The following is a 9,725-nucleotide window of genomic DNA, read 5'->3' on the forward strand; positions in this document are numbered from 1 at the left end:
AGGTTGAGTCTCCAGCATCACTGGGTCTTACCCTCGGCAGGCCGAGGGAAGTTTTTACCATCTCCGACTGAGTGCGCCTAGCAGCCGTGCGATGTACCAGCTTGTATGATATGTTTATATCTATATAGGTTTGGTGAGAAGTAGTTTGTGTGCGCATCATGTAGGAACTCGGGGAAGTGCACTAGCCTAAATAACATGTCAGGAACGTGTACGCACATCCCTGAGTGATGTACTGTATAATTACGGCTTGCGTGTAAGATATGTACTGAGCTGTCCTTCTCCATGTGCAATCAAGTATTTTCTTGAAAAATCTTGGAGTTTTTTTTTTAAATCCGCCTTTGTAAAATTATTTATTTTTGCCACTCAGTTTTTCTCATGAATTCTGCTAAAATACCCCAGAGTGGAAAATGCCTCGTCCCTGGACTTGTTCCATGCCAAGTCCGCCGGAAGAAAATTGTGATACCCAGACAAGTAACAATTTCACACAGGGGCAGTCAAGTCAGCAAGGCAGTGAAGCAGCATTTTCTCAAGTATGCCGCCTTTATGAGCGAAGCCAGCAGCAGCATCAAGAAATGATGAACCATGTTATCAATATGGGAAATCACCGTGAACCATATCAGCAGCATTCCAAATTTCCTGAACTACAAAAGACACGTCCCCCAACGTTCTCTCACACTGATAGACCTCTTGAGGCCGATGATTGGCTTTGAGACATTGAAAGAAAGTTAATTATTGCACAATGTTCAGACCGTGAGAAGGTACTTTATGCACCTCATTACCTCACTGGAGCAGCTGCATCATGGTGGGAAAATTTCCTACACATGCACCCCAATGAAAATAACATCACCTGGGAAGAATTTAAAGAAGGTTTTCATGGGGCGCACATTCCCAGAAGCATTATGAGGATCAAGAAAAGGGAGTTTGATGACCTCAAGTAGAGAAGCATGACAGTGACTGAGTACAATAGTCAGTTTACTCAATTATCTCGTTATGCCAACGAAGAGCATATGATGGAAAATAAAAAGATGGAAAAATTTCTGGACGGTCTGGCACCAACACTTAAATGCCAGTTGGTCATACACACCTTTCCGGATTTCAAAGCACTTGTGGACAAAGCTATTATATTGGAAAATGAGCACCGCAGCTTGGAGGATTTTCGTAAGCGCAAAAGGGACAAGACTACTCATGCTCGCAACAACTGGAACAAGATTGATTTTCAGAAAATTGGAGCGAACAAATCCACAACCATTGTTCCACGCCCAAGCAAAAAATTTCATGCAAGAGACAAGGATTTTACATATCACCCAGGTGTTACTTGCTACACTTGTGGAGAGGAAGGACACTATGCCAAACAGTGCCCAAAGCCAAGAAACTCGGCCCCCAAGCCAAACAACAGTGGAAATAATTCAACACCCAAGCGTAACAACTTCAACCCCAATAACAATCACAAGAAGGGTCACTTGAACCATGTGACCAAGGAGGAAGCACAGAATGCCCCGGATATCGTACACGGTACGTTCCCTGTCAACACAATACCTGCCACGGTTTTGTTTGATTCTGGAGCTTCTCACTCGTTCATTTCAAAGAAAGTTGCTTTGCAACATGATTTTTTGATGCTTCCCTTGGAAAAATCCATGACCATCAAGTCCCCCGGGATTAAGCAAATCACTCAGAGTTACTGCCAAGGTGTGGTTATTGAGATTGAGGGAGTAAAGTTTCAGGCAAACCTCATTGTACTGGAAAATAAGGGACTGGATGTTATCCTAGGAATGGACTGGTTGACCACCAACAAGGGATTTATCGACTGCTTCAATCGGACTGTAATTCTTACTCATCATCACGGGAAGACGATAAAAATTGCAGCTCAAGAAAGACCAATATCACGGCAACCAAGGTTGAACAAGGTGGACATTTCAGAGTTAAGAAAAGTTCTAATGGTGTGTGAGTTCCCTGACGCATTTCCCGAAGAACTACCAGGCATGCCACCAGACTGGGAAATAGAGTTCATCATTGAACTAGCACCTGGAACGACCCCCATTTACAAGAAACCCTATAGAATGGCACCCTCCGAGTTGATAGAATTAAAGAAGCAAATAAAAGAATTACTGGACAAAGGATTTATACGGGCCAGCTCCTCACCTTGGGGTTCACCAGTATTATTTGCTAAGAAAAAGGATGGGACACTGAGATTATGTATAGACTATCGAGCACTCAACATGGTCACCATCAAAAACAAATATCCGATGTCACGCATAAATGGTTTATTTGACCAGCTCGCACAAGCCAAGGTTTTCTCAAAATTTGATTTAAGGTCGGGGTATCATCAATTAAAAGTACAGACAGAAGATATCCCTAAGACAGCATTCACCTCCAGATACAGATTATATGAATTTACAGTAATGCCGTTTGGACTGACAAACGCCCCCGCATATTTTGTCCACCTCATGAACAAAGTGTTTATGAAATTTATGGACAAATTTGTTGTGGTGTTCATTGATGATATTCTGTTATACTCTAAGACACCAGAAGAACATGATGAACATCTCAGAATTGTACTGGGAGAATTGAAGAAACATCAATTATTCGCAAATTCAGCAAATGTGAATTTTGGTTAAGACAGGTTAGTTTTCTAGGCCACGTATTGACCCAAGAAGGTGTTGCCGTGGACCCAGAAAAAGTCAAGGCCGTACTTGGCTGGAAACCACCAGCCAACGTAACAAATGTACGAAGTTTCCTTGGGATGGATGGATATTATCGAAGGCTTATTGAGGGGTTCTGCACCATAGCAAAACCAATGACACAGCTACTCAAGAAGGATAAGAAATTTGTATGGACTGAAGCTTGCGAGAAAAGTTTCCAAGAACTCAAAAGGAAATTAACAACAACACCAGTATTGGTTGTACCAGACATACACAAAAGTTTGGAAGTATATTGTGACGCATCCCGAAAGGGCCTCGGATGTGTACTAATGCAAGAAGGCAAAGTAGTCGCATACGCTTCCAGGCAACTACGAAAGCATGAAGAAAATTATCCTACTCATGACATGGAATTGGCAGCAGTCATTCATGCACTCAAAGAGTGGAGGCACTTTTTGCTTGGAAATCGTTGTGAAATATATACGGACCATAAAAGCCTCCAATATATTTTCACACAACCAGAACTCAATTTACGACAACGGCGCTGGTTGGAATTAGTGAAAGATTATGATGTTGGCATTCACTACCATCCATGTTGGGGATATTACTACTGGGCATAAACCGGCCTACCTGGGCCGGATTAACTCCATCAGTAGTTCAAAGGTGTTAAAGCCCAAAGAGGCAGATAAAGGCCCAGGGCCCGTAGTCGGTTTACAACCTGTAGCCGTACATCAGTTTTGTGCACATACTTGTAATATGAGTTAGGAACAAGGAGAGACCAACCCGGATACGAGTATGAACCGGTGTTGGGACTCTCTGAACCGGCAGGCGTCACCCATGTATATAAGGGGACGACCCGGCGGCGGTTCAGGGACGACAGACAACGACTCGAGACATAGGCGAAGCTTATTCGCTCCCTAGTCATCGAAACACCCATCAATTCCATCACAACTAGAAGTAGGCTTTTACCTTCATTGAAGGGGCCGAACTAGTATAAACTCTCTTGCGTCCTTGTGTCCGCTTTAACCCCTTCAAGCTAATCCGTAGCGATGGCTCCACGACTAAGTCCTTTCTCTAGGACATCTGCCATGACAAAACCACGACAGTTGGCGCCCACCGTGGGGCTATCGCACGATGGTTTCCGGTTCTAGGAGGGCCGCTTTGAAGGACTCGAGGGCTATGCTGTAGGCCGGATGACTAAGAGTCGTCGCGGCAGGCACTACATCGACGATGCAGGCCGGGGCCCCAAGGCCGGCTCAGTTGAGTACGGGTACCGGGTCCCCTTTGGTAGCATTCAAGTTTTCATTGGGAAGATCGGTGAACCGGGCCCTGAGCCGGACATCTGCACCGACCTCGTCGAGACGGCTCAGAGGAAGTCATGAGGACGGATCGGGATTTCGCGGTGCGACTGTCATTCGTTCCGGTGACGAGTCTTCGATCGGAGAAACTGAATCTCTTTATCAGCTACAAGATAGCCGGATTGGGAGCTGTTCCGATGGCGACAGTATTCCGGACCCCTCTGATCTGCCCAACCGGGTTGGAGTATTCATGGCCGGAACACAAGCAGTGCTTCATTCTTCGACAGCTGCGGCAACGATTTCCGGTTCAGCAGCAGCAACGGTCGCCGGGGCAGGAGGCCCTGTGCGCCCGCCGGCTCAGGTTCTATCAGAGCTATTTGATGCGTTGGCTGTGCTTATGGCGGAAGTTAATCCGCTAGATCAGGACGTTCATAATACAGAGATTGCAAAGGTAAAGGAACAGATCACCCAGGCCAAGGCGGATCTGGCGGCTGAGGACACCAGGATGGCCGCAGAGCGGGCTGCTTTAGGCGCACAGGCCTACAGGTTTATGTTAGACCAGAGCGCATCACATGAAGTCATGAGGAGGAAGCACCGGTCCCGCTTACCTCCGGTTTTCGAGGCCAGAGACCTTTTCAACACTCCAGGGCCAAGAGCCGGCAATCCGCTGGAGGGGAACCGGGCAGAAGCCCCTGGGACCGGTGCACCGGTTCAGCCTCGTCAGATCGACCCGCCCCGTCAAAACACCATTGTACCTCAGGCTGCTTTAACACCCCCGGGTCACTACTCCAGCCCAATGGACAATCTTGTTGCCGTTGCTGCACGGCTGGAGGCCATTCCAATTGAAGGTGACTCGCCACAGGCAGTAGAGACACGGCGGGTCAAGGAACTTCTGAGGACTGCTTTGGCCCAACAGGAAGCATACTCGTACAGCCGTGACCGGATCCACTCGACCCCTCGTCCAAGCCGGAGCTATAGCAGACATATGGATGAACCGGCAGTGTCGAGTAATGAACGACGTGGGGCACCCCGGGACAACAACCCGACGGGTGGTGCTGATGACGCTCAGGAAGTGGTGAACCGGGCCCGAGCGCGTAGGGAGGCCAAGTTAGCCGCACAACATTAGGCTCGGCAGCTCACGCCGGTTCGTCCAACTATTTCGATCGAACCTGGTGTTACTTCTAGTTCTTTGGGGGTGCCTTGCCTCGTCCCCGCTCTACGCAACATGCGCTTGCCCAAGGATTTCAAAGGCCCACGCAAGGTACCAAATTATACGGCGGATCAACCACCAGAGACATGGGTAGAGAGCTATGAGATGGCCATGGAGATGCTTGATGTGGATGACACGGCGTGTGCGAAATACTTCATCATGATGCTTGAAGGAACGGCCCGTACTTGGTTAAAAAGCTTGCCCGCTAATTCTATCAGTTCATGGGCCCAATTACGAGCCCGGTTTATCAACAATTTCAAGGATACCTGTAAACAGCCTATGTCGATAATGGAATTAGCTGCATGCGTCCAGGAGGAAGGAGAGTCAATGACTCATTGGGTGCGCCGGGTTTCACAAGTATTGCACTCCTCAGACCGCATCAACGCTGACACCGCAGTATTAACCCTAGAAGGCAACTGCCGGTTTGGGCCCTGAAGTTGAAATTGGGACGGATAAAGCGTCATTGCACCGACATGGGGACCCTCATGGCCGCTTTGGTAAAATATGCTGATTCCGATAGTACCAAGGATCCCAAATCTGATGATGACAAGACAGGGAAGGGGAAGAAGAACAGCAGCTCCAAAGGTCAGCAGCATCACTGGGTAGGCAATGGCGGAGGAGGCAAGCGTAAAGCAGATGGCAACATGGATTTTGTGGCTAATACCAACGTACAGGACAATGGCCAGCGGCGCAAGGGTAGGCCGAAAAATCATAGTGGAGCGCCCAACCCCAACCCAAAACGCCTGAACTATTTGCTAAGCCAGCCCTGTCCAAGACATGGGACGAAGGAGGAGCCAGCAAACCACCTTTGGAAGGATTGCTTTATTATGCAAGAGTTCAAAAATTCTAATAATTTCCGGTATGATCACGGATCTGGCGGAGGCTCAGGGTCCGGGCCGGGTTACGGTGGAGGAAGTTCCGGTTCAGGATTTAATGGTAATCCGGGCGGACATAATGGTCAAAATAGTCAGAACAACCAGGGTGGTTACAACCAACAGCAGCAACAGTCAGGTTACCAAAGCAACCCAAAACAGTTGAGTAATGGGCAGTACCATGTCTTTACCACTAGCCGACAAGCGAGACCGGAAGGTTCAGAGGCGGGCAGTCAACTCTGTTGAACCGGCCACACCCCGTTATCTACGTTGGTCTGAACAGCCAATCATATGGAGCAGAGAGGATCACCCACTCCAGGTTGATAATCCGGGTCAGTTGGCTCTGGTGGTGGCGCCTCAGGTGGGAGGTTATAAGTTCATCAAGGTGCTCATGGATGGAGGGAGCAGCATTAACATCCTATACTATGAGACCTTCTGTCGTATGGGACTAACGGATAAGAATCTCAAACCGTCCAATACAGTATTCCACGGTGTAGTGCCTGGCAGATCAGCATATCCCGTTGGTAAGATAGCTCTTGAAGTGGCCTTTGGGGATGATCATGATTCCAGGTCGGAGACATTAACGTTTGAAGTGGTGAAAATCCAAAGTCCGTATCATGCCCTGTTTGGGCGTCCGGCATACGCCAAGTTTATGGCTCGGCCCTGTTATGTGTATTTGCGGCTCAAGATGTCGGGTCACAAGGGGACAATAACGGTTCACGGAAGCCACAAAATCGCTTTGGAATGCGAGGAAGGAGCTGTGGCTTATGCAGAGTCGGTTTGTGCCACCGAGGAGTTGAAGTACTATAAAGACAATGTTGATCCGGCAGACATGACTCCGTTGAAGAAGCCAACTACAGAGCATGATCCGGCCCTGAAGTTCAAATCGGCAGCAGAAACTAAGCTTGTTGACTTCGTACCTGGCGATTTGTCCAAGCAGTTCAGCATTAGTGCCAACTTGAATCCGAAATAGGAAAGCGCGCTCATCGAGTTCATCCGTGAGAATCGGGACATTTTTGCATGGAAGCCCTCTGACATGCCAGGTGTACTGAGGCAACTCGCTGAGCACACACTTAATGTGGATCCTAAATACAAACTGGTGAAACAGTTCCTCCGCCGGTTTAATGAAGAAAGACGCAAGGCGATTGAAGAAGAGGTAGCCAGGCTTTTAGCAGCTGGTTTTATTGTTGAAGTTTTTCACCCTGAGTGGCTTGCCAATCCGGTGCTAGTCCTTAAGAAAAACGGCACCTGGCGTATGTGTGTGGATTACACAGATCTTAATAAAGCTTGTCCAGTAGATCCTTTTGCCCTCCCCCGTATTGATCAAATCATTGATGCTACGGCGGGTTGTGAGCGTTTAAGTTTTTTGGATGCATATTCTGGCTATCATCATATCAAAATGGCAGTTAAGGACCAGGAGAAGACGGCATTCATAACTCCCTTTGGAGCCTTCTGCTATGTGTCTATGCCCTTTGGGCTCAAAAGTGCCCAGGCAACTTATCAACGGTGTGTACAAAATTGTCTTCACAAGCAGATTGGCCGTAAAGTACATGCTTACGTGGATGATATCGTGGTTAAATCCAGGGAGAAGGAGACTTTAGTTGATGATTTGAAAGAAACCTTTGATAACCTAAGGACGTACAAGATGATGCTTAATCCGGACAAGTGTGTCTTTGGTGTACCGGCGGGCAAGTTATTGGGTTTCCTGGTGACAGGGGAATTGAGGCTAATCCGGAGAAGATCACAGCCATCACCTCCCTGGCCAAACCGAAGTGTATCAATGATGTTCAACGCCTGGCAGGCCGGATTGCCGCGTTAAGCCGGTTTATCAGCCGCCTTGGTGAGAAGGCGATCCCTTTGTATCAGATGTTGAAGAAGACGGATCAATTCGTCTGGAGTTTTGCTGCTGATGAAGCGTTTGAGAACTTAAAGCGGCAATTGGCCAATCCGCCTGTGCTCGCCGCTCCCATTGACAAGGAGCCGTTACTGCTATATGTTGCTGCTAATGCTCGTGCGGTCAGCATGGCTGTTGTGGTGGAACGAAAGGAGGCAGGTAAGGAGCATCTGGTTCAATGTCTGGTCTATTATATCGGCGAGGTTCTCATTGAGTCCAAGCAAAGGTATCCGCATTGGCAGAAGCTGGTGTACGGAGTTTTTATGGCAAGCCGGAAGTTTAAGCAATACTTTCAAGGGCACCCAATTACGATGGTCAGTTCTGCTCCTTTGGGAGATATCATCCAGAACCGGGAAGCAACTGGCCGGATTGCAAAGTGGGCTATAGAGCTGGGGCCGTACGGTTTGAAATATGTGCCTTGGACAGCGATTAAGTCTCAAGCACTTGTTGATTTCATCAATGATTGGACGGAAATGCAAGCACCTGAAGAAAAGATGGATCATACATATTGGACCATCCATTTTGACGGATCCAGGCAGTTGGAAGGCTCGGGGGCTGGAGTAGTATTAACTTCCCCACGAGGTGATAAGTTTTGTTATGTTCTCCGTTTAATGTTCCCTTGTACTAACAATGCAGCTGAGTATGAAGCCTTGCTCCATGGTCTTCGGATGGCTAAGGAGATGAATCTAAGTCGAGTTAAGTGCTTCGGTGATTCGGACCTTGTGGCTCAGCAAGTGTCTGGCACTTGGGACTCCAAGGACCCACTCATGGCAGCATATCATCGTGAGGTGGATATTGTTGCAGGTTATTTCAGAGGCTATCAGGTGGACCACGTGGACCGGCGGAAAAATGAAGCGGCGGACGCTTTAAGCCGGCTGGGCTCTCAGCGCAAACCGGTCCCACCCAATGTTTTTCTGGATGTGCTGCACAACCCGTCGGTGAAGATCCCTGGTGAAGAGGATTTGGCCATTCCTGATCCGGAGGCTCAATTGGTGGCAGTTCTTCATGTCATTCCAGATTGGACGCTTCCTTACCTGGCGTACAAGAACCGGGGCGAGTTGCCAGAAGATGAGATTCTGGCCCGGCAGATAATCCGGCGATCCAAGTCCATGGCTGTCATTAATGGTGAGTTGCATCATTGCAGTGTATCAGGAGCTTTTCAACGTTGCGTGTCTCCTGAAGAAGGCCGTGAAATTTTGCGTGAGATCCACGAAGGAGATTGTGGTCACCACGCCGGTTCAAAGTCTCTGGTGGCTAAAGCGTTTCGCCATGATTTCTATTGGTTAACTGCTCATGCTGATGCGAAGGATCTGGTCAGACGTTGTGATGGTTGCCAAAGGTTTTCAAGACGTGCTCATGTACCGGCTCAAGAATTGAGGATGATTCCAATTACTTGGCCGTTTGCGACTTGAGGGCTGGATATGGTTGGGCCTTTCAAAATGTTCAAAGATAAGAAGACCCACCTCCTGGTGGCGGTGGACAAGTTTACAAAGTGGGTGGAGGCAGAACCTGTTAGCAAGTGTGATCCGGCCACGGCGGTTTAGTTCATCAAAAAGGTGATTTTCCGGTTTGGCTTTCCGCACAGTATTATCGCAGATAATGGTACCAATTTATCCAAAAAATGCTATGAAGGAGTTCTGCGAACAGGAGCACATCCGGCTCGACGTTTCATCAGTGGCACATCCACAGTCCAATGGTCAAGCAGAAAGAGCTAATCAAGAGATCTTGAGAGGCATCAAGCCCCGGCTCATGGTTCCTTTGCAGAGAACGCCAGGATGTTGGGTAGAAGAATTACCATCTGTGTTATGGAGCATC

Source organism: Triticum aestivum, chromosome 3A, assembly GCF_018294505.1.
Source record: "Triticum aestivum cultivar Chinese Spring chromosome 3A, IWGSC CS RefSeq v2.1, whole genome shotgun sequence".
Lineage (NCBI taxonomy): Eukaryota > Viridiplantae > Streptophyta > Magnoliopsida > Poales > Poaceae > Triticum > Triticum aestivum.